Here is a 26,699-nt window from a genome sequence, read left to right as displayed (position 1 = left end):
GACCAGCCTAGATAGCATATTAAAAAGCAGAGACATTACTTTGCCAACCAAGTTCCGTCTAGTCAAGGCTATGGTTTTTCCCATGGTCATGTATGGATGTGAGAGTTGGACTGTGAAGAAAGCTGAGCACCGAAGAATTGATGGTTTTGAACTGTGGTGCTGGAGAAGACTCTTGAGAGTCCCTTGGACTGCAAGGAGATCCAACCAGTCCATTCTAAAGGAGATCAATCCTGGGTGTTCATTTCAAGGACTTGTGATAAAGCTGACAACTCCAATACTTTGGCCACCTCATGCGACGAGTTGACTCACTGGAAAAGAGTCTGATGGTAGGAGGGATTGGGGGTAGGAGGAGATGGGGATGGCAGAGAATGAGATGGCTGGATGACATCACCGACTCTGTGGACATGAGTTTGAGTGAACTCCGGGAGTTGGTGATGGACAGGGAGGCCTGGCGTGCTGTGGATCATGGGGTTGCAAAGAGTCAGACACGACTGAGTGACTGAACTGAACTGAATAGGTCATCATAGAACTGTTCAACTTCCACTTCTTTGGCATTAGTGGTTGGCGTATAGACTTGGATTACTGTGATATTGCATGGTTTGCCTTGGAAATGTACAATCATTCTGTCATTTTAGAGATGGAACCCAAGTACTGCATTTCAGACTCTTGTTGACTATGAGTGCTACTCCATTTCTTCTAAGGGATTCTTGCCCACAGTAGTAGATATAATGGACCTCTGAATTAAATCCACCCATTCTGGTCCATTTTAGTTCACTAATTCCTAAAATGTCAGTGTTCACTCTTGCCATCTCCTGTTGACTACTTCCAATTCACGTTAATTCATGGACCTAACATTCCAGGTTCCTATGCAATACTGTTCTTTACAGCATCAGACTTTACTTCCATTACCAGTCATATCCACAACTGAGCATTGTTTCTGCTTTGTTCAGCCTCTTCATTCCTTCTGTAGCTAGTTCTTCATTGAAGAGAAGTCTGGTAGCATATTGGGCACCTACCAACCTGGTGAGTTCATCTTTCAGTGTCATCTTTTTGTCTTTTCATACCATTCATGGGGTTCTCAAGGAAAGATTACTGAAATGTTTTGCCACCCCCTTTTCCAGTGGACTACATTTTGTCAGAACTCTACACCATGACCTGTCCATCTGTGTGGCCCTACATGGTATGGCTCATGGTTTCATTGAGTTATACAAGGCTGTAATCCATGTGATCAGTTTGATTAATTTTCTGTAGTTGTGGTTTTCACTCTGTCTGCCCTCTTGGATAAGGATAAGAGGCTTGCAGAATCTTCCTGATCACAGGGACTGGCTGTGGGGCAAACTGAGTCTTGCTCTGATGGGCTTCCTTGGTGGCTCAGATGGTAAAGTGTCTGTCTGCAGTGAGGGAGACCTGGGTTCGATCCCTGGGTCGGGAAGATTCCCTGGAGAAGGAAATGGCAGCCCATTCCAGTACTCTTGCCAGGAAAATTTCATGGACGGAGGAGTGACATGAGGAAGACCTGACTGAGTGACTTCACTTTTACTTTCTTTCTGATGGGTGGGGCCATGTTCATTGAGTTTTTAATCTGATTTTCTGCTAATGGGTGGGGCTGTGTTCCCTCCTTGTAGTTTGGCCTGAGGTCAAACTATAGTAGGGATAATGGTGGTAAGGGTGACCTCCTTCAAAACGACAAATGCTACCATGCTTGGCTCCCAGGACTGAGCACACATGTGGTTTTATCCTCATTTATTAAAGCAATCCTGGGAATCTCCATGTGTCGCCACTCCCAGAGCAGGTGTATATCAAGGGTCCCAACCTTGAGGACTGAATTACACTGTGGAATATTGGGTCACAAGGCAAAATTCTTGATGCTAAGAAGATGCTGTGGGCTGTAAGCCACAAATTCAGCCTGTTTGGTCTGGAAATGCCTTCTGCGAGTGAGTCAGGCCTGAGGGTAGAAGAGGGAGGGCCTCCCTAGCTGTTGAAGCCCAGAGTCCAGTCTATAGGGAACACTATGACTGTGCTGGCACCCAGCAGTCAGTATCAGGTAGGCAGCTGAAATTCCGTTATAGTTCCTGCAGGCTGTTTGGAGGCATCCTCCTAGTGCATGGCCACAAGGCCATGACTTCCTCATATCCTACCTGCACTGGGAGCATGGGGGACCGGGAGACAATAGGAGAGGATGTAAGGGAGCAATTCAAAGCCCGCAAGTCACTGACACAATCTTACCAAAATTTAGAAAGTTTTCTTAATATTTCTCTGTTCCCCATGTTTCCTGTATCTTGTATATCCATATCATGTATCCATTCTGGCCATTAGGACCATTCTCAGAGACTTTAAATGAGTTAGTTTTATAATTTTCACCAGTTAAATTGCTATTTTGCTAGGAAAATGTTCCATCAAGCTTTTCACTCTGCCATTCTGAAGCAATGCCCTATCCTAAGCTTTCACGTGAATATTTCGTATTTGCATCGCAAGCTTAGGAAAGCGAACAGTGTTGAGACTTTTGCTGTGGTTTGTATGCAGGGGGCACGAGGAGGCATTGATAAAAGATCCATTGGTGCTACATGATAGAACTCATACCTGGGATTTAGACTTGATCTTATGAATAAGAGAAAGCCATTCAAAAAGTTTAAATGAAACAGTGATGCAATCAAATATGTGTGGTGTTGGGAACTACCCTGAAAAACAAAATTCTTGCCAACCCAAAACTGCTCCAAAAAATAAAGAAAACATTTTTATTATTGAATAAGTATTAAACCAAAATGTGATAAATTTCACAGGTGATCTGCTCAAGGGACTGCAAAGATTAAAAAACAAACAAACAAACTGAATCACCCTTTTATATAGCCAAGCAGATACAACCTGCTAGATTCTTATTCTCAAGATAAATAACTAGCCCTCAATAACATGATGGCATTCTTAGTCACACGAAGTTTATCCTCACACTTGGCAATTAACATGGCCATATATGTTAACTAATTGACTTTATCCAAAGGAGAAGATAAATTTCTCATACTTTTTTGACAAAGGGTTTGTATCTTGAAGCCAAGTTCCAGTTAAATTTATGGTCCTACCTCCCTACAAGAACTGGGAAATAGGAAGTCAAGGGGCTATCTCCCTTGATTCTCTTTCAAGGAGATGACTCCCAGGTCTTTGAGAAAGGCATTTAAGGTTTAAAAACTGGCAAAACCTCTTATTTAGTTTTTTAAAAAATTTACATATGTCTCAAAGAGTAAGAGAAATAAATGACAATTTTCTAAAGAAAAAAGCTCCAAGAGAAAGGAAGGGAAAAAAATATCTCTTTATTTATATCAGGGAAAATTCTCCTTAAAATATTCTTCCATGTGTATTTTCCTTTACAACATCATTTAGTTCAAAATGTAAAGGTTTGTGACATTTGCTTATGATTCATTGATCTCAGAAAAATCAATTATACAAATCTTTCTGCATAAAAATAACTGAAACAAAATGATACTTCACTTGTCTAACAGCTTGTTTTATTTGCATTATTGCTGACCTGATCTTACCAAAGACTCAGCAGGACATATGGGAAAATTGAATATGTGAAGAAAATCTGTTTTCTTTGACATTTTATGGAAGCAAGAGTCACTATCTCCCACAAAACTGTGGGAGCAGTTTTTATTCAAATTGAAGGGAAGCAGAATTTGCCATCCCCAAACATGCCTCTTTGGCATAGGATTATTTTAAGTTGGTTATTTTTAAGAAATTGCAGACACAGGAGAAGCTCTGAAAACCTAGGGAAACTTACCCTTTCTATAAGAAATGTTTACATTTATAAGGGAGAATTCTCTTTGTAAGGGTGAATTCCTCTCAATGCCAAGAAGTAGAGGATGAAAAATAAAAACCAAACATATATCTAGAAGTGCTTATCAGTGGTGAAGGCAGCAACTTAAATCTATATAATAAGCATAACTTTGTATACTGTGCTTTTTCCTGGTAATCTCCATAACTGGGCTTTCCTAACCAACTTTATTTTTCTTTAGCTGGAGATTGTATTTAAGGTGGTGCCTTATCGGAGTTTTTTACTTTTTCTGGGTCTCTTCCTTGTATACAGTAAGTATGTGTGCACACGTGTTTGTTCAACCATGTCCAACTTTTGAAGACCCCATGGGCTGTAGCCCACCAGGCTCCTCCGTCCATGGGATTTTCCAAGCAAGAATGCTGGAGTGGGTTACCATTTCCTACTCCAGGGGATGGAACCTGCATGACTCCTGTGTTTCCTGCTTTAGCAGGTGGATTCTTCACCACTGTGCCACCTGGGAAGCTCATATAGGAAGTATACATGTATTGAAAATTCTGTTTGCTTTTCTCCTAATCAATCTGCCCTTTATTATAGGGGAGTCTCAGCCCACAGTTTCACTCTCAGAGGGCTGTCATGTCTCTCCTTTTCATTTCTCTGTGAATGGAACACCCGCTTCCAACTCAGAGACATATCCCCATCAAAGTTGGCTAGAACTAAATAGATTGTATTATCAATGTAAATAATCACAGAAAAGACAATTCTGAACTGAGAAAAAAAATCCCTTACAGATTAGACATCAAAATAAAAATATTCTATCCAGTTACTAATGAATTAATAAACATAAATTTGCGTAGTCCAGTTTTTCACTTGTAGTAGGTATTCAGTATATCTTACTTTTCTTTTTAGTTAAGGTCTCACTTATAGTGCTGATGTCAACATTATAAAAGTAGGACTTTATTAAAAGTAATAGGCATTCCTGTCAAGGTTGTAAGAGTATCAGACACAGGGTAGAAAAAATAAAAAATTCTCTCCAAAAGGCAATGGATGCTTGAGGAATTGTCCAACAAGACAAATAAAGAGAAGTTAAATCCCAGAGTAAGTCAATTACAGATCAGAGGTTACATTTAGATCCTAATAAAATGTCTTCTCCTACTTATTGCAAAGGTTTTCTTCATTTTAAAAACATTTTACTGGAATAAAGTTAATTTAAAATATTGCATTTGTTTCTGTATATAGCAAAGTGAAACAGTTATACATATATTCATTCTTTCTAAATTTCTAAAATTCTTTTCCCATATAGAGCATTGCAAAGTATTGAGAAGAGTATTCTGTGTTATACAGTAGGTTCTTATTAGTTATATTTAGTATATGTCAATCTGAATCTCCCAATTTTTCCCTCTCCTCCTTTCCTCCCTGGTAATCATGTTTGTTTTCTACATCTGTGACTTTATTTCTCTTTTGTAAATCTGTAGTACAAATTTATGCTACATTTTTGTAATACATTTATACTACTTTTTTAGATTCCACATATAAGGTATATCATTTTTATAGTATAATTTATGTGGAAATGTAAGATAATAGAGCCCAAAATTATACTGGAGGCTCCATTCTATCACCTCAATTTATTTAACAAAGAAACTCCATTCAAAAAACTATCATGGAGATGAAAATTCCACTAAGGGGCTAACTCATTTCAGTGAGTTATTATCCTTATCCAAATAAGATTCATCTGATAGTTAGGGAATCAAGAATGCTGATGAGTTGATGATGAATATATTATATAGAATATCAATAAGATGATAATATGATAGAATCCACCTAATTGGAACACCCTGGTGGAAACAAAAATATGCTAATTTAACAAGGTTTCTTACTTCAGAGCTTTTGCGGTTGCCTTGTGCTGCAAAATATGCTCTTTTAATTAAGGCATTGCTTGAAAAAATAACTGGAGATAGTTTTTAAAATGCAAAAGTTAAGATTTCCCAAGCACTTATAGCACATGTTACAGAGAAATTGTCTAGAAAGTAACATATAAATCCTTTCTAGGAGTATGCCTCAATAACTTTCTTGCAAAGAACATATTTATAAAAATAAATTCATGAGCAAAAACATGTCCTGCAATTTAATGTTGACTGGTGTGTGCATCTTATACAAGCAAAACTATTCAAAAGCTAATCAAACATGGGTTTATATCTAGATAATACATTACCACAACTGACATCGATAACCTTACATTCAACCTGAGCTGAACATTATATCATCACTCAACTAACAGGAAAATAACTAATAAATATGTGACATGAATTTTTACTTTTTTGTCTATTCTTTTTCTGTGCCATTTTTTTTTCTGCCAAAGTAATTAAGTTCAGTGTCCAGTTGTCTGTATACATTCTGCAGTTAGAGCTTCTCAAATGCTGATTAAAATATGATTGAAGACAACTCAAGCAGACAGCTCTCATAGTAGTTGATTGATTCTGCAGTGTAATTTTGATCCTTTTGCAAGTGTATTCTATAGCATATAGATAGGACTTGATGAAGAACAAATATAAACTTATTTCAGGGCTTAAATAATTACAGCCTGGGAGACGATATTATTTAGTGAATATAGTAAATAGAAAATTTTATCAATACCAATGATTGGGTTTACAGACCAATGGATAGTTTTAAAAATGGATGAGCTATGTCAATACACTGTGGCATCTGACTATACCCAGCCACATGGTCTTGTATAAAGTTATTTACCACTCTAAGTTTGAATTTGGCAGAAAGTGAAGAGGAACTAAAAAGCCTCTTGATGAAAGTGAAAGAGGAGAGTGAAAAGGTTGATTTGAAGCTCAACATTCAGAAAACGAAGATCATGGCATCTGGTCCCATCACTTCTTGGGAAATAGATGGAAAAACAGTGGAAACAGTGTCAGACTTTATTTTTTGGGGCTCCAAAATCACTGTGGATGCTGATTGCAGCCAGGAAATTAAAAGATGCTTACTCCTTGGAAGAAAAGTTATGACCAACCTAGATAGCATATTAAAAAGCAGAGACATTACTTTGCCAACCGAGGTCCATCTAGTTAAGGCTATGGTTTTTCCCGTGGTCATGTATGGATGTGAGAGTTGGACTGTGAAGAAAGCTGAGCACCGAAGAATTGATGCTTTTGAACTGTGGTGCTGGAGAAGACTCTTGAGAGTCCCTTGAACTGCAAGGAGACCCAACCTGTCCATTCTAGAGGAGAGCAATCCTGGGTGTTCACTGGAAGGACTGATGCTAAAGCTGAAACTGCAATACTTTGGCCACCTCATGTGACAAGTTGACTCACTGGAAAAGACTCTGATGCTGGGAGGGATTGGGGGCTGGAGGAGACAGGGACGACAGAGAATGAGATGGCTGGATGGCATCACCAACTCGATGAACATGAGTTTGAGTGAACTCCAGGAGTTGGTGATGGACAGGGAGGCCTGGCGTGCTGTGATTCATGGGGTCGCAAAGAGTCGGACACGACTGAGCGACTGAAATGAACTGAACTGAACCTCTAAAATAGAGATAATATTATTATCAATCTCAGATGAAAGGTGAACAATGAAATTATCTATGCAAAGTACTTGAAGTGTTAGTCATTCAGTTGTATCTGATTCTTTGCGACCCTGTAGTCTGTAGCCCACCAGACTCCTCTGTCGATGGAGTTATCCAAGCAAGAATACTGTAGTGGGTAGCCATTCCAAGGATTGAACTTGGGTCTCCTACACTGCAGGCAGATTCTTTACCATCTGAGCACCAGAGAAGCCCCAAAGTGTTTGGCAGGAGTATTATTCAATAACCTTAGTATTAATAATCCCTTGCTTTTGATTTAAATATAGTCCTTTGTTAATAATGCAAAGAATGGATATGGTAAGGTATAACTGGATGATTTCTTTCTTCAGCTCCTTCAGGGAGTCAGCTTTGTTTTCTGTTGTGTTACCTTCATTAGAGCAATTGTTATCATCCAATTGTTATCTTTTTCCATTCATTAATGGATATTCAACCTGCTTAACTGAAAATCTTGGTTTAACAAGTGAAAATGAACATCGCTCAGTTGTGTCTGACCCTTTGCAACCCCATGGACCATACAGTCCATGGAATTTGCTAGCACAGAATACTGGAGCGGGTAGCCTTTCCCTTCTCTAGGGGATCTTCCTGACCTAGAAATTGAACCAGGGTCTCCTTCATTGCAGGCGGATTCTTTACCAACTGAGCTATCAGGGAAGCCCTAACTTCACAAAGGACCTCCAATAGTAAAAACAGCATCCATAAAATATTGTTCATACAAATTTTATTTTGTTGTGATAGAACTGACATGACATGGTATAACTTTCAGTTGTAAAATTAATTGTAAAATGTATTGATTTAATATATTTATATATTGCAATACGATTTCCACTATAGCATTAGCTATCACCTCTATCACATCTCATCATTTCTTGTTTTGTGAAGAAATTTTATTTCTTAAGCAGTTTTGAAGCTTATAATAAAGTATTGTCTGTAATTATTATACTGTATGTTATATCTTCAGGACTTTTTTATTTACTAGTTGCAAGTTTGTATATTTAAACAACATCTTCACAGTTCTCTTCACACTCCAGACTCTAGTAACCACCATTCTACTCTCTGTTATGAGATTTGGCTTTCTTTTTTGATTACATATCTAATTGATATCATTACAGTGCTTATCTTTGTCTAACTTATCTTACTTAACATAATGCTCTCAAATTCATCCATGTTGTCTCAAACTTCCTCTTCTCTGCTGGCTAAGTAATATATATACCACATCTTCTTTATCTGTTCTTTCATCAACAGGTACTTAGGTTGTTTCTAATCTTGCCTTTGTGAATAATTTTGCAGGAAACATGGGAGTGCAGATATCTCTTAAGATTTTGTTTGCATATTCTTTGGATATATATACCCAGAAGTGGAATTTCTGGACCATATGGTACTTCTATTTTTAATTTTTTGAGGAATTTCCATACTATTTTTCACAGTGGTTGAACCAACTTATATTCCCATCAACAATATAAGAGTTCCCTTTTCTCTAAGTCAGCATTTCAATAGAAATAGTTTTGTTTCTAAAGGATTTTTTAGAATAATGTCAGACTAAACAAGACTTTCCTGGATATTTCTGAAAGAGTGAGTTATAAAGTATGAAACAAAATGAATCACAGAACAATAGATACTTAACACCAAAATGTACATGCAGAATCCTTTGTCAAGGTTTCCAATTCAAATACTAACAATGGGCAGGCAGTTTATGCAGTTGAGTCCATCAGGTAACAGGGAAGATAAAAGCTAAGGCAGATGAGAAAAATCACAACCATTCTAAAAGAAGCAGCTTTGATCAACTTTATCCAGTTATCACCATAGGATGTATTAGACCCAGGGTTGTCATAGGTCCACATTTTTTCAAGATAGATAAGACACTTGTTTATTTATGTGTAGCCTCTCATATTTTTTAATAATGTCAACTCATACAGAAATTTTAAGAGTACATGCATGCTCAGTTGCATGCAAATCTTTGTGATCCTATGGACTGTAGCCCACCAGGCTCCTCAGTCCATGGGATTCCGTAGGCAAGAATACTGGAATGCATTGCTATGCCCTTCTCCATGGGATCTTCCGGACCCATGGATCGAACCTGCATCTCCTGTTTTCCAGGCAGATTCTTTACGAGGGAAGCAACCAGGGAAGCCCTCTAAGAGTATGACTTTGACAAGTAATATTCCACAAGACATCTAGTTTGTGAATTTTGAGCTATGTATCTAACTATTCTCTTCACAAATGAGAAAACAGATACTAAGAGTATCACTGCACAGTAAATTTTAATATGTATACGTAAAAATATATGTGCAGAGATAAGCTTAATTTAATAGTTGAGAGAGGGGTAAATTCTCTTATTCTACATTAAAATAAGAACGTGACTTTGTTTTAGTCTTCTACAAAAATCGATCTTATGTCAAACCCAACTTTGGCAGTCTTTTTTATCCACCTTATCAATCATTCTGGTCTGCATTGCCGTTTCTCATACTATTCAAGTTCCTTCACCTAGAATCTGCTACTAATATTTCTGCATTTTAAAATACTAATTATTCTTCAAGGTCACACACAATGTAAGTTTTCTGAGAGCAAAGACTACAAATCTCTTATCCACCTCTCTATCCTTTGCACTTTTCGCAGTGCCTGAGGCAGTAAATGTATTCAATAAATATTTACAGGAAAAAAACAAGTCTATGAGTGAATTAATGAATAAATGATCACCCCAGTCAAAACAGATGGTTTTATTCTCTAGAAACCTATAGAATTTTGAACGTTTGTAATGCACTTGTATTAACCTGCCTGGTTGTACTCCTTTTTAGTACATTCTAGAAAAGATGTCATATTTCATGTCAACTTTAAAGACAGCAAGTCTCTTTTAATGTAGGGTACTTAGCACTACTCTCCTTAGAAGTTTGGGCCTCAGGAATGAATTGTGGAGCATCAGAAAAAGTCTCATTCAAAAATATGTTTTTGTTTCTTCTTTACCTTCCCTGTGAGATTTCAAAGCCTTTGCAAGGGTCCACTATGTTTGATTTTGTCCTTTCACTCTCACGTTTAATCCAAAGACTTCCACATAATAAGCTCTGCATATGGTGAAGTGAATCAAACTTGATAAGGAAATTTTCACTTTAAATGCACATTTTTCCCTTTATTTTTCAGTGATATCGTTCATTTTCATCCATTCTTCATCTATATGCAAAACAGTGAGAGGAATAGAGTATGCTTTGAAAATAAAAATGTCTAATTTTTAGTAAATTAAATTCAAATCTGAATTGCTGTTTTCTGATCTAGGTACTGAGGATACAAAAAAAGAAAAAAAACACACACACACAAGTAAACAAAATGAACCTCAGCTCAGTGATCCACTCAACAGCAGGAGGATGTCCCAGGGATGGTGGGAGGGAAGAAAAGCGATTAATTCTATCTGACATGATATATGAAGTGCTGTTTTACTAAACAGCTTTGTTGCTATGTATCCCCTACACTAAAGTGAAAGTCGCTCAGTCATGTCTGCCTTTGTGACCCCATGGACTACACAGTGCATGGAATTCTCCAGGCCAGAGTGGGTAGCCTTTCCCTTCTCCAGGGGATCTTCCCAACCCAGGGACTGAACTGAGGTCTCCCGCATTACAGGCAGATTCTTTATTAGTTGAACCACAAGGGAAGCCCCACATTAAAAATAAAATGATATAAAACAAAATAAGGTATTAATAATAATATAAAATTAAATTTAAGAGTTAAGTAAAATAATAAAATCTCTCCTGACTTGTAAAGCATCTTTATTATCTCCTTACCTAGGACAGAGAAATAAACAGAGATGTGTAAGACAACTTTCAAATCATTTCCTTCCACATTTTCACTGTTGAATTTTCCTTATTTGTTCATATTCATCAGGAAGGAAGGTCACTTTTAATCATCAGACTTTAAAATTTCATTTCATATTTAGACATGAAGTCAGAATGACTGGCCATTCTTCTCATTATATGTGCTTTCTTGCTTTCTGAGGTGTCTGCACTCTAGGTAGGAAGGTTATTGTCTTACTTATCTATTGCTGTGTAAGAAATCCCCTCCTACATGGCAGTTTAAGACAAACATTTCATAAAATTCCTGTGGGTCAGGAACCTCAGAGTGGCTTCTCTGTATGGTTCTGACTGTCTCTGACCAGGTACAGTCAGGCTGTTGGCTGCTTTCATCGGAGCTGTGGCAAACCCAAGAGAGCTGACTTCCAAGCTCACTTGTGTGGCTGTTGACAGGCTTCCATTTCTCCCTGGCCACTGGCTTAAGACTTTAGTCCCTCATTGTTTGGACTTTTCCACTGGACTATCACAACATAGGTAAAACACTAAGGCAAAAACTCCAAAAGAAAGGCCAAGAAAATGGGCACTAAAAGCAAGGTCCAGGATTTTGAGGCTGATCAAGGAAAAAATCAAGATCAAATATCATTGTGAAATATTAATATTTCACAACAAGCTTCACAGTGTGGCACCTGGATTGGGTTGCATGAAAGGGGAGGAGACCTTCCAGAGATAGCAGGAGGCCACCACCCAGAAGAAGAAAAGAGCAAGGGAACTCCTGGGAGAGAGGAGTGTGTGGGGTGTGGGTGGTTTACCTGTCTGGGTGGTATCATTCAGTCGAGGTGGGAGTCTCTGGATCAGTGAGCGCTAAAATGCAGCAGTAATTTGAGGTTTCTTATAGCTGTAGGGTTTGCTTTATATCTATGTCTGGTTGAATGTGTCTTCATGGGGTGTGCAAAGCAAGAAGTCTCAAAATATCTAAAAATATACTTATTTGCATTGTATTTAAAGAAATTGGAGAGGCGAGCATTTGAGTTTGGCACCAGTGGGGTTTAAGTTAATGAACCTATTCTTCTGAGAAGAAAAAAATAACAGGGGCCGACATGCAATGACATCTTTGGCCCATTTATGTAATAGCACCCAAAATAGAAGCTAAGGTCTTTTATAATATAGTCTCAGAATTGATATATCATTGCTTGGGCAAGGCAATAGAAAATGCATACAGACAAACTCTGGTACAAAACAAGAGGAGGCTCCATAAAAATGAGAAATCCAGGAAGTAGAGGTCACTGAAATCCATTTTGGAGGCTGGCTTCTACATCCATAAAGAATCAAGCCTTTTTCGAAAAGAGGTGTGAGCCACATTTAATGGCAACTTTCTGGTGCCAGAGCCTTGCCACAAGTCAATCTCAGGGTGTCTGAATATTTAATTTCTGATATTTTTGCTCTCTAGTCTCTTAATCTATATTTCTTACCTTTGTCTTAGCTAATTTCCTAAATTCAACTGTTTACTTCTTTGAACCTAAAGTAACCCCTGGCTCTTATTTTCTTTAGCTACTCTTCTGCATTTCAACTGTATACATCCTAACTCAGTGTACCTTTCCATCTATAATGTGGAACTCACCTTTTTTCTTAGTTCCTGCACACCTTCATTGGTTTGTTACCACAAAATTTCAACATGAGGCCAAACCCTTGAGCACAGGCACAAAAGCTGTCCATCAACTTCATATGAAGACAATTAATTAACACCATATTGTCATAAACAATAATAGCAAATGCTACCCAGATTTCCTCAAAGGATTTTCATCCCTCTCATTTTTGCATAAGTCACAAATATATTGACCATATTGCCCTGTTTTATTTTGATATAAAAATTATTTAAGTTGTATTTCATGGTTTGCTCATCCAATATCCAAATATATTGCAATTTTTAATGTTATTAAGCATGCAGTGAATGAGTTGCACAAGTAAGTGTGTCAGTGAGAAATATCTTCTTGCATCTTAGAATATTAGGAATAATGAGAATCAGACACATTCTTCCAATGATAAAAGTTATGTGTGTTTGTGTTTGTCTGTCTGTCTGACTGTGATGATATTTTAGAACTGAGGGAATATTCCTATCACTTGGCATATCATGAATTCTTATTTGTTGATATCACAACCTTAAGAAACTGAAGTGTCCTGAGACATGAGCGTTTCTGGGAAACTATCCCGATGTGACCTGTACCAGTGTCTCTGTCCTTAATGAGATCATTGGAACTGGGAAACTGTCCCTCCAAACTGCAGAAGGCAATTTGGTGACTGGGTAATGGTCCCTCTTTCCTTCTTTGTTGATAATGTATTTTTAAACCACCTCATATTAAAAAGAAAACCTTAATTTTATCAGTCTACATGGCTAAGTTAGGGAAGACTGGAGTAAATCATTCTAACCTGGCCTTAATTCCTCTTGTTCTGTGAGCAGACATGCAGAACAATCCCTGTCTAGACAGAGTTTATGCTTTTTACTGTCATTCAAGGGTCATCTTTGAGTCATAGCTTCCTGGAGGGAAAGAGATAAACAAATGTTTTGATTGAAATTAAAGATGCCTCTTTATTGGTTACCTCAGTGTCACACTTAATAGGGTTCATTATGGTTCAAATCTGTTTTTGCATAAGAAAAATGCAACTAAAATTACTCAATGCTTACTGGTATGTGTTAGGCTCTGTGTTTAGAAAGAAAGTAAACAAACAAGGAAACAAAAAAAGATATGACCCATCAAGTAGCTTAAAGTCCAACTAAAGAAAAAGGCACCAACAAAATAAACATGTGATAGTATAATTGTGATAAGTCCTGTGATAAACACAGAACAGAGTCTGACCTTCTCCAGTAGGTAAGGAGCTGTTTTTGTTTGTCTGTTTTTAGAAACTGATTCTTGAGCTAAAATTTGAAGATGTAAAGAGCTTAACATTTTAATTAAGAGGAAGGATGATGAGGAAGGGATATGGAGAAAGAGTAATATAGGGGTCTTGGGAATAAAAAGTAAGTATGAATTAAGCACGCAGAGAGAGGGCACGAGTAGAGTAAGTTGAGAGTGAAGACGTGGTTGCAGACCACATAATGCAGTTCCTGAATATGGTAATCATAAAACTTACACTTCTGAGAGTAAAATGTGGGGCTATTAATTTTTCCAGGACCCCAGGCACAAATCAGGATTTTCAAAGGCAAATAATAATTTGTAATATTTCTTCATATAGGCCATGTTAAGGATTTTGGTCTTTATCATAAGAGCAATGGGCTAATTGGAAGCTAAAAAGCAAAGAAAGGACATGATCGTATTGTTCTTTAGAAAAGCCTTTCCAGGTTGACATAAAAATGAAAGACCAGAGGGTTGTCAAAAAAGGCTATAGAATTTATTTAATAGATGCTGCTAACTTAGACAAAGATTGCCACAGTGAATGTATAATTATTCAATGACAGATTAGAAATGAAATAATTCATTTGAAGGTGAATTATATAGGCTCTTGTCTGTTCAAATTAAATAAAAGGCAGTAGGGCCTGTCTGAGGTTGATCATGCTAAGGGAATTTTTTATTATAATCTAACCTTATAACTGGAAATGGCAACCCACTCCAGTGTTCTTGCCTGGAGAATTCCAGGGACGGGGGAGCCTGGTAGGCTGCCGTCTATGGGGTTGCACAGAGTCGGACACGACTGAAGTGACTTAGCAGCAGCAACCTTATAACTGTAGACCCCCCAAAATACACCTGTAGTTGAATAAAGTTAGGTTCATTGACTTATTGCAATAAAGAGCGCATACCTTGGATAACTACACTGCATCTCAGTAAGAGGAAGGACCTGTTAATATATTCAAGCATGTGTGAAGTGATTTGGGGGCAATGAAAGGAAGCAGAGGTTTACGCCGAGTTGGATGCTATTAGTCAGAGGGGCAGTTCTATAAAGAAACCTGAGGCATTGGGAGCCTGAGAAACATTCCTAAAGTCACAAAAAGACAAAGCTGATATTTTAACAAAGGATCTGGGCTCCAGATTTTTTTTTTTTCTTATTGGTGTATAGTTGCCTTACAATGTTGTGCTAGTTTCTGCTATACAATGAAGCGAATCAGCCATACCCCTTCCACTTGGACTTCCTCTCCTGCAACCCTCCCATTTCACTATCTAGGTCACCACAGAGCACTGAGCTGAGCTCCTTATGCTATATAGCAGCTTCCCACTAGCTATCTATTTTATACAGGGTGGCGTACATATGTCAATCCCAGTCTCCCAATTCATCCCACACTCTCCTCCTCCTTCCTGTGCTCACATGTCCTTTCACTACATCTGAATTTCCATTCCTGCCCTGCAAATAGGTTCATCGTACTATTTTTCTAGATTCCACATATATGCATTGTTATTCGATCTCTAAGTCCTGCCCGACTCTTTGCGACCCCATGGACTGCAACTCCCCATGCTTCCCAATCCTTCACTATCTCTTGTTGGAGTTTTCTCAAACTCATGCTCCTTGAATTGGTGATTCGATCCAACTATCTCATCCTTTGCTGTCCCCTTCTCCAATTGCTCTCAGTCTTTTCCAGCATCAGAATCTTTTCCATTGAGTCAGCTCTTTGCATCAGGTGGGCAAAGTATTGATAGCTTATGGTGAACAGTGTCAGATTTGTGATCTCTGAAGAAGATTTAGCTTTGGGACCAGGGACCAGGCTTGATCACTCAGAGCTTTTGTGTAGCAGAGGCTTTATCACAATGATAAAGGAGATAGGAAGCTTCTGACATAGACATCAGAAGGAGGAATGAGAGCGCCCCACTCCATGGTCTTATCAAGGCCTTACATACTTTTAGCAGACCCACTCCCACAACATACCTCTTAAATTAACAAGATTAGAACTAACAATAGAAAGGTCTTACCAGACCCACTCCCACAACACACAGTCTTAAAATAATAAGATTAGTCACAAGGTGCTTGTTAAGAAGGAGAAACATGTCCTGAGCAAGATACATTGTTATTATATAATCATCAGTGCAGAGCTTAAGGAAAAGCAAGATAACTGGAGTAAGATAAGTTATTTTGTTGTGTAATCATTAGCTCTGGGTTTAAAGAAGGGAAAGGACATGTGAACACAGGGAAGAGGAAAAGAGTGTGGGATGAATTGGGAGACTGGGACTGTCATATATACACTACCCTGTATAAAATAGATAGCTAGTGGGAAGCTGCTATATAGCACAAAGAGCTCTTATGTGACTAAGATGAAGGAATATAGAAAAAAATGTTTGCCCCTTTCTCCTCCTCGACGGACCTGGACCCCTTCCTCTTTGAGGGCCCTGGACTCCTTATCAACCTACCTAAGACTTAGCTCCAATGAATACCCAGGACTGATCTCCTTTAGAGTGGACTGGTTGGACCTCCTTGCAGTCCAAGGGACTCTCAAGAGTCTTCTCCAACATCACAGTTCAAAAGCATCAATTCTTCGGTGATCAGCTTTCTTCACAGTCCAACTCTCTACATAGTCTTAACTAGATGGACCTTTGTTGGCACAGTATTGTCTGTGCTTTTTAACATGCTATCTAGGTTGGTCATAACTTTCCTTCCAAGGAGTAAGCGTCTTTTAATTTCATGGCTGCAATCAGCATCTGCAGTGATTTTGGAGCCCCCCAAAATAAAGTCAGACACTGTTTCCACTGTTTCCCCATCTACTTCCCTAGAAGTGATGGGACCAGATGCCATGATCATCTTTCATTGGAAGTCCTTTCATTGGAAGGACTGATGCTAAAGCTGAAACTCCAATACTTTGGCCACCTCATGCGAAGAGTTGACTCATTGGAAAACTCTGATGCTGGGAGGGATTGGGGGCAGGAGGAGAGGGGATGACGGAGATTGAAATGGCTGGATGGCATCATTGACTCGATGGACATGAGGTTTAGTGAACTCCGGGAGTTGGTGATGGACAGGGAGGCCTGGCGTGCTGTGATTCATGGGGTCGCAAAGAGTCAGACACTACTGAGCGACTGAACTGAACTGAATTCTTAGCTCTCTCAGTATTAGAGCTTCAGCTTTGGCATCAGTCCTTCCAATGATTAACATTTGATATTTGTTCTTTCTCTTTACTCTTAATTGTAACTCCATGGTATGATTTTTACACATGACAGAAATTATTTATTTATTACATATATGTAACATTAGTCATTAAAAAAGAATTTAAAGATAAAAAAGAAGTTAGTCCTGTCTCACACTTACCAATTACATAAACCTAAAAATATTACTTTACTTGTACAAATTTCATTTATTTCCCCTAAACATAGTACAGCATAACCTAAAAGACTATGGGCATTAAAATGCTGACTGGATATGAACATTCCTAGCATTGTCTTACAACTAGTATATGGTAATTATATTTAGATTAAAAGATTTTGACATGATTTGGTGCAAAATTTGTTCTGAAGTTAAGATATAACAAATAAAATTGGAATACCCAAGGCTGAAATAAATATATCTGTAAAGGGGTTCCATTTTCAATGTCTTATAAAGGCTACATAACCTGTCTAAGACAAAAATGTCAAGGGCATGAGAACAATAAATGTAAAGAAATATTGTATCATGATTAAAAATAGTCATATCTATGAACTAACATTTAATACATCTAAAATGTCTCTGAAAAAAGGAAAGACAAATGGCATAGTGATATGTACTTATATGACCACAAATTCTATAAGTCTTCTGAGTTTGTTAGTTAAATAAAGTTATCTTTTCAAAATATTGTTAACTGTCAAAACATAAATTTCCTGTGGTTGTTACGGCATTTTTTTCTTTTGCCTTTCATGGCAAGTACACTTGAATAAGTGATTAAGTTCCCATGTTTCAGGAGATTCGTGATGGCTTGTGATTTAGCATTTATTAAGGAAATATCTTCCTAGGCGCTTCATAAAATAGCATGTTGGGGAAAGGAAAAGATATCTGTTGGACCTGATTTTCTATTTGGATTCTGGTCTCAGTCACGGTAATGGCCTTCAGTGATGTCTTCAGCTAACTGACAGAGAAATAGGCATCTTTCAAGAGCTGAGAAATGCCTTTCATTGGCTGTCAGGACCATTCCCACAAATAGCATCAGCTAAATTGCTAGAAGGGATTGTCCGGAACCTGTGATTCTAATGTTTCATCAAACCCACTCAACACTCAGAAAATATTATACCTTGAAGCTATTAAAATATTTAAATCATTGAATTGTCAAGATGAAATTGAAAAAGGTAAGGCTGTTTTCTAAAAGACCATAGATTTAATTTAACCCAGACCTGTTTGAAAAACTCAAGGCAATGTCCTATAACCCTACTTGCTGTGTGATGGAGTGTGTATCAATTCTTTGCATTTAAGTCATTTTTTATGTCACCTTTTCATTAATATGGAGAAAGTCAAGCACATCTCTGCTTATCACCAGGAACCATAATGTTGTCAGCCATTTTTCTGAGGTTATTCTTCCTTATGAAAAAATAAAGATATAAAAGAATATATCTAAAACTTACATAGGAAGATACCAAATTGACCTAGTTGTTTATATACAAACCACATTATCTACAATATCCTAGAATTATATTTAAATATAAAAAGCATCATGGAAGATAGCTGCTAGGAATTTCTTGTGGGATTTGGGGTAGATAGTTCAGATTGCTTGCATATATTAGTCTGTGATTAACAATGGAGCATATATAACATTTGATTTGTAACATCTCTTGTAATTTTATGTTTTGCAAGTTATCTTCTATGTATAATGTAAGTTTTCTGAGCACAGAAAATTGTTTTATAATGAAAATTTTCCATGAGATATCCAGAGGAATTTTTTGAGTATAGTATATATAGGAAAGAGTAGAAACATAGGGATAAAAATCCTAGCTTGAAATTCCAGTTTTGTTATTGTATGGTCTTGGGTAGGTTGTATTAGGTTGGGCAAGCAGCTCATTTAAACTAACTGAATTTAGTTTTCTCATACACAGAATAGATATCTAACTTGTAGGATGCTGTGACAATCACCATGAGTATGCCAAAAAGCGTATTCACTTTCAAAATTTGCTTCATAAGCATCAGTTGCATTTGTTTTGGAGACTGGCTTAGAATATAATACCTCCCTAATACGCCCAGATTTTAAAAAGAGATTTCTAAGACAGGAACAGACTGTAACTCTCCTTTTTTGTTTTTTAATAATCTCTTATGTTCATCTTAAATTCCAAAACTCAGAGTATATATCATTCTCATACAGTATTTTTTTTTTTAATTTTTACTTTTTCCTTTATTGGCAACTTTGGATGCATTTTTAGGTTTCGGTTCCCAGAGAGCATTTTTCACAAATCTTGAAGCCGCACCCCTGTCCAGCTTGCCAGCCTTTTTCTTGTCTGTTATTTCCTTGACTCTGTTCATGTATACTCTGATTCTCTCCAATTCCTGCTTTACTGGATGTTCCTTGGGATTGACTCCTTGAGTTGCCAAATAAACCCAAAACATTGAATTTAATGTGTAAGCAGAAACTAAATCCACTTTTGCCTGTTCAAGTGGGTCCAACTTCTGCAACAACTCATTTCTAGAAACAGACATCATGGTCTTCAGCATTTCATCCACAGCACCAATGGAATTCTCAAATGTTGATAAATATTCATGAATTTCTACTGGATAGTCTTCATTAATTCCTTCATGGAGGCTGGAAGTCCAAGATCAGGGTGTCAGTATGGTCAGATGAGGATTATCTTCCAGTTGAGGACTTCCAACTTCTTGTATGAATATCATCACTTGGGGAAGCTCATTCTCATACAGTATTTTAAAAGACCACTTCACAATCTAAATCTCTTTGTATTGATGCTATTTTTTTTTAAATATTTTGGGGTAAGTAAACAAAAGTCCAAGACCAAAGTCCAGGAATTGAGTCCGACTGCTGAAAGTAGATGAAAATCTTTCCAAAATACAGAAAAATCTCTTTCTACACCCTAGGAATCTGATGGCTCACTTGTGATTTGTAAAAGGGGAGAATTCAACACGTTTTTAACCTGTGCTGGTAACTCAGATGTCATGAAGGACTATTCCTTGACTTCTAGGTAAAAGTAAGCACTGCATAAAGCATGCAGCCTGGCAAATCCTTCCATTCAGTGGAAAGTTCCATTCCAGGTACCAGTGCTGACGAAGAGAAGCCTTAAAATGAGCAAGCCCACTGTCCAGCTCACATTCAGTGAAAAGGCAACTTTTTCAAAATGGCAGAAGTGGAAATACTGTGAAGTTATGGAAGCTTATGCTTTTGTGCTTTGCTTAGAACAAGTCTATTTCAAGACCATGGAAGAGCTTCCAGATGTGTGTTCACATGAGCAGGTGCTTTACTAATATGCAAAGTAAGACATTTTAACCACAAGCAGCTTTTCCTCTGCTGCCCTCTGAACTATGTTTTCCTTCATGTCCTGTGCATTGGAATGAATGTCTTTTCATCTGGGGATTCTGGTGAGAAGTTTAACTGGGAATACAGTCAATAGGATTACATTTACTTGATTTCCCGTTACTTTGGTCTATAGTTCAGTTGGTGCTCGCTTCTGGGAGTATCTCCTCATATCTAGCTATGTGTTACCATGTTACCATGACATGAAGGTGCAAAACCAGAGATTCTTTAACATAAGAATATGCCTTATGAGATCTAGCAAGGAAAATAAATGAAGTAAAAAATCAAGTTCTGGAGACCAGATTCTGCAGAAAATTTGTCCAATCATCACGTATAAAATAAAATTTAAGCAGAAGATTTGGTTTTTATCAATGCCTAGCTAAAATGGGAATTCTTTCCAGTCATAAGTATACCTGACAAAACAATATATATAATCATAACTGTTCCATAATTTTCTCCTTTTTTGATATAATCATGCTAAGCTAAATAGAATTTATAGGGAACAAATTTGGACCTAGGGCTACACATACCAATAACTTCAAAGTCACATGTTCAATACATTTCAACATATAGGATCATTTTAGCACATCTAATGCATCAGGTCCTAATGAATTGGGGCAAATGCAGAGGAAAATATATGACTAAGGAAGAAGGATCAGAGAGATGCAACGCTGCTAGCTTTGAAGATAGAAGGCAGAAGTCATGAACCAAGGTATGTACGTGGCTTCTAGAAACTATTAAAGGTGAAGAATTATATTCTTCTCTGCTGCTGCTGCTGCTAAGTCACTTCAGTCGTGTCCGACTCTGTGTGACCCCATAGACGGAAGCCCACCAGGCTCCCCCGTCCCTGGGATTCTCCAGGCAAGAACACTGGAGTGGGTTGCCATTTCCTTCTCCAACGTGTGAAAGTGAAGTCGCTCAGTCGTGTCCGACCTTTAGCGACCCCACGGACTGCAGCCTACCAGGCTCCTCCATCCATGGGATTTTCTAGGCAAGAGTACTGGAGTGGCTTGCCATTGCCTTCTAGATTTTCCAAAAAGGAATGCAGGCTTGCTGACACCCTGCCAAACTTGTGAAGCACAGCACTGCAAGATAATAAGTTTGTGGGTTTTGTCACCAAGTTGATGGTAATTTCTTATAGGAACAATAGAAACCTAGTGTGTAGTGCCAGTAAAATCATATTAATGAATATGGTGAATTAGAGAAATATTTGATTAGCTATCACACTAGAAAATTTGGTATGTCCTTATGTATTAAAGGTCACGTCTCCCCTTGTGGCTCAGAAGGTAAAGAATCTGCCTGCAATGCTGGAGACCTGGGTTTGATCCCTGGGTCAGGAAGATGCCCTGGAGAAGGGAATGGCAACTCACTCTGGTATTCTTTCCTGGAGAATTCCATGGACAGAGGAGCCTGGTGGGCCCCAGTCCATGGGGTGGCAAAGAGTCAGACAGGACTGGGCAAATAACCTGGTTATGTAGTAAAGGTCAGACATCAAAGTAATTTAGCTTGGCCATATTTCAAAGTTATTTAAGGTATTCCTGTCTTCTAGTGCAGTTCCAGTAGTAACTAGTAAAAGCATTCTTTTTACTCTCAAAGTTTGACTAATAAATTATACTGTCAGATGTTCCAGATTTAATAATAATTTCTACATTTACAGAATATTGCAAATAAGAAAGCTGAAAGAAAATTTTCTAAACCAGGAGTCATCCAACTGCAGCCATGGATCAAATCTGGTCCACTGCCTCCATTTGTATTGTTTCCCATGAGCTAGGAATAATTTTCACATTTTATACACATGTATTTTAGATGGTTACACAAGCACCTATGTGGTATCATCAGTTTTTCCTTTTGGCCCACAAAGGATAAAATCTCTACTACTTGGCCTTTTAAGAGAAATCTTCCCTGCCACTGTTTTAAATTATCAATAATAAAAAACTTTGGAATTCTTTCTAAAAATTGATTATACAAAATTTTTATCCTGTGTGGAGATGATTAAAGAATATGCAACTGCTCCCCCGCCACCCCATGTTCCTAGCAACATTATTTATAAGAGCCAAGACATGGAAATAACCTAACTGACCACTGATGGATGAATGGTTAAAGAAGTTGTACATATATATACAATAAAATGCTATTCAGCCATAAAAAAAATCCTATCACTTTTGACATGAATGGATCTTAAAGGCATTATGCTAAGTGAAATAAATCAGACAGAGAAAAACAAACACCATGATACCACTTATCAGTTCAGTTCAGTTCAGTCGCTCAGTCGTGTCCAACTCTGCGACAGAGTCTAAAAAATAGAAACAAAATACACTATATAGAAAAAGAGATTAGATTTGTGATTATCAAAGGAGAGAGTAAGGGGAGGGAGAATAAAAAAGAAAAAGACTATATAACCAGAAAATGTAAAGTATTACAAATAAGTAAGCATTCACTTCCAAATTTAGTTTCATATTTGCAATTGTGTATTCCTTTTCTTATGGAGGACTGTCTTAACCAAGAGATGCCTCTACAAATTCAGCAAGATGCTCAAAGCCAATGCCTTTTCCATGGGTCTTGAGATGCCCCCAGGTGTTCCGTCAGTGCAGATACTTATGTGCAGTGCCTTCACAGACGGGAAGGTTCTGGCCTCTGGGAAAAGGTCCATTCTGGGCCTGAACTACTGCATGTGTATGGGACAGCTTAAGAACCCTGGATGCTGCTGAGGTACATCTGGTTATAAGCTTAGCCTACAAGGAAGAGCTGATAGCCTGTGGGTCAAAGCTGCTCAGAAGGTGGTATCAGGGAGACTAAGCTGTCTTTGAAGGCAAAGCTTCCTTTTTCTTCAGTTTCCCAGCTGACCATAAAGAATCTCTTCGAAATGCATTTTGAATGAGGGGTAACACTCTGGCTTTTGCTGAGCTGAAAGTACAAAAGCAGGTTGGAGACCAAATCTGCAGTTTTTAGTTCCCATGCACAACACTTCTTAGAACTGAGTCCCTACAGGAGGGTCAGGTCTGAACCTGAGGTTACGTCCTCTGAAAGCAACTCCATGCTCACTTCTGAACACAGTGTCCCAGCAAGCTCAATGCCCTGTTTCAGTCTATTCCCATGTAAAATTGTTTAAGAGACCCTCACAAAAGCCCCATCGCAGCAAAATGTTCTGTTGTTTTCCCAGCATGCCATGCACTCCCTATTCCATATGATACTTGTTTTCTTTCCACCCGAGGCTCCCTTTGCCTTGCTCAAGTGCCACCTCCTCAGAAAGGCATTTCCTGACAACCCCACCTAAAAGAGTGCTGCTATTACTCTCTGCAACCTTAATCCAGTTCATTATTCTTCATGGCACTTCACACAACCTGATACTTTAATCACATATCTGGATGATTTTTTTCCTCTTTCTCTCTAGTAAATTATACTGCTTGGCTTAAATGATAAAGAATCCGCCTGCAATGCAGAGATCTGGGTTTGATTCTTTGGTCAAGAAGACACCCTGGAGAAGGGAATGGCTGTCCACTCCAGTATTCTTGCCTAGAGAATTCCATGGATTGGTGAGCAAATTCCATGGGGTCGCAAAGAGTTGGACATGACTGAGTGACTAACACTTTACTTTTCACAAGGATTTTGTCTATTGTGGCCCCTGTTGTATTCCCAAAGCCTAAAACAGTGTTAAACTCATGAGGTGACTCAAAAATTCTTTACTAAATGAACGAATGAATGATTTATGTTTTTTCCACTGGTTAGGGAGCTATCTCTCACACATTTATATAATTTGCAATACCCTCCTAAAAATTGCTTCAAGGTGATCTTGAATCTGTACAAGACAGCATCTGACATTTTCTTTTACTGGAGAAGAAAATAATACAACTGACTTTGACAGGCTACTCAACAAAATTTTATCTTGGATAATTTTTCACTTTACGTTTTCCTAGAAAAAGCAGACTATTAGAAGATGTATATTTCTAAACAATATCTCAGTTTTGAGGAATCATAAGTATTATATTTGCATTTCAGCATTAATTATGCTTATTAAAATGAAGAGAAAAATCATATCTTTTGACTAAAATTGGAGTGGTAATACCAGAGTTTTAAAAAAAGTGAGTTTTGATTTGTTTGTTTACTAGTTTGCTTTTTTTGTGTTTCATTTTGTAGTCCAATGATAACATTCTCAACCAATAATGTATTTCTGGAAATAAAAAAATGAAAGTACAAAGTTTTGATGGATATGTAAATTTTATGAATACTACAAAAGAAATGCAATCCATGATTTATTTTTCCTGTGACTTGTCAGGAGTCTCCAATCTTTTGGCAACTAAAATTGGATAGTGGAATAGAAGCAATCATAAGAGATGAATTGTTCTTTCCAACGGTTTCTTTGCAGGTTCAAAAAGCGGCTACTTTACAGAATCTCAGCTGAGTAACACCTATGCTGCTGCTGCTGCTGCTGCTGCTAAGTCGCTTCAGTCGTGTCCGACTCTGTGCGACCCCATAGACGGCAGCCAACCAGGCTCCACTGTCCCTGGGATTCTCCAGGCAAGAACACTGGAGTGGGTTGCCATTTCCTTCTCCAATGTGTGAAAGTGAAAAGTGAAAGTGAAGTCGCTCAGTCGTGTCTGACTAGTAGCGACCCCATGGACTGCAGCCCACCAGGTTCCTCTGTCCATGCGATTTTCTAGGCAAGAGTACTGGAGTGGCTTGCCATTGCCTTCTCCGGAGTAACACCTATAGGAGAAACCAATGGGTCAATATGGTATTTGATAGCCCTAACATTCTTGATAAAGTGGGGTAGCGTTTAACTAGCCCTCATCATAAATATCATTTAACTTCAGGAAAGCTGGCTTAAAACTTAACATTCAAAAACTAAGATCATTATATCCAGTCTCACCACTTCATGGTAAACAGATGTGGTGAAATTGGAAACAGTGGCAGATTTTCTTTTCATGAGCTCCAAAATCACTGCAGTGACTGCAGCCATAAAACTAAAAGACGCTTGCTCGTAGGAAGAAACACTGTGACAAACCTCAGTTCAGTTGTGTTCAGTCCCTCAGTCGTGTCCGACTCTTTGCGACCCCATAAATCACAGCACGCCAGGCCTCCCTGTCCATCACCAGCTCCTGGAGTTCACTCAAACTCATGTCCATAAGTCAGTGATGCCATCCAGTCATCTCATTCTCTGTCGTCCCTTTCGCCTGCCCCCAATCGCTCCCAGCATCAGAGTCTTTTCCAGTGAGTCAACTCTTCCCATGAGGTGGCCAAAGTATTGGAGTGTCAACTTTAGCATCAGTCCTTCCAGTGAACACCCAGGACTGAGCTCCTTTAGAATGGACTGGTTGGATCTCCTTCAGTCCAACGGACTCTCAAGAGTCTTCTCCAACACCACAGTTCAAAAGCATCAATTCTTTTGTAATCAGCTTTCTTCACAGTCCAACTCTCACATCCATACATGACCACGGGAAAAACCATAGCCTTGACTAGACGGATCTTTGTTAGCAAAGTAATGTCTCTACTTTTTAATATACTATCTAGGTTGGTCATAAATTTCCTTCCAAGGAGTAAGCATCTTTTAATTTCATGGCTGCAATCAGCATCTGCAGTGATTTTGGAGCCCAAAAAACAAAGTCTGACAGTGTTTCCACTGTTTCCCCATCTATTTCCCATGAAGTGATGGGACCAGATGCCATTATCTTTGTTTTCTGAATGTTGAGCTTCATGCCAGTTTTTTCACTCTCCTCCTTCACTTTCATCAAGAGGCTTTTTAGTTCCTCTTCACTTTCTGCCATAAGGGTAGTGTCATCTGCATATCTGAGGTTATTGATATTTCTCCCAGCAATCTTGATTCCAGCTTGTGCTTCTTCCAGCCCAGCCTTCCTCATGATGTACTCTGCATAGAAGTTAAACAAGCAGGGTGACAATATACAACCTTGACGTACTCCTTTTCTTATTTGGAATCAGTCTGTTGTTCCATGTCCAGTTCTAACTGTTGCTTCCTGACCTGTATACAGGTTTCTCAAGAGGCAGGTCAGGTGATCTGGTATTCCCATCTCTCAGAATTTTCCAGTTTGTTGTGATCCACACAGTCAAAGGCTTTGGCATAGTCAATAAAGCAGAAATAGATGTTTTTCTGGAACTCTCTTGCTTTCTCCATGATCCAGCGGATGTTGGCAATTTGATCTCCGGTGCCTCTGCCTTTTCTAAAATCTGCTTGAACAT

At 38.3% G+C, this 26,699-nt stretch overlaps 1 pseudogene; it reads right to left on the bottom strand.

Annotated features, from left to right (window-relative positions):
• Positions 1 to 19,363: 19,363 nt before the first annotated feature.
• LOC148777852 (nuclear nucleic acid-binding protein C1D pseudogene) overlaps positions 19,364 to 26,699 on the bottom strand; it is a 41,356-nt pseudogene continuing 34,020 nt past the window's right edge.

This window comes from Moschus berezovskii, chromosome 5 (assembly GCF_049115385.1).
Source record: "Moschus berezovskii isolate FMDL1 chromosome 5, NW_MosBer_1.0, whole genome shotgun sequence".
Lineage (NCBI taxonomy): Eukaryota > Metazoa > Chordata > Mammalia > Artiodactyla > Moschidae > Moschus > Moschus berezovskii.
Note: the sequence above shows the minus strand (reverse complement) of the source record. Positions and strands in the feature narration are given on the sequence as shown.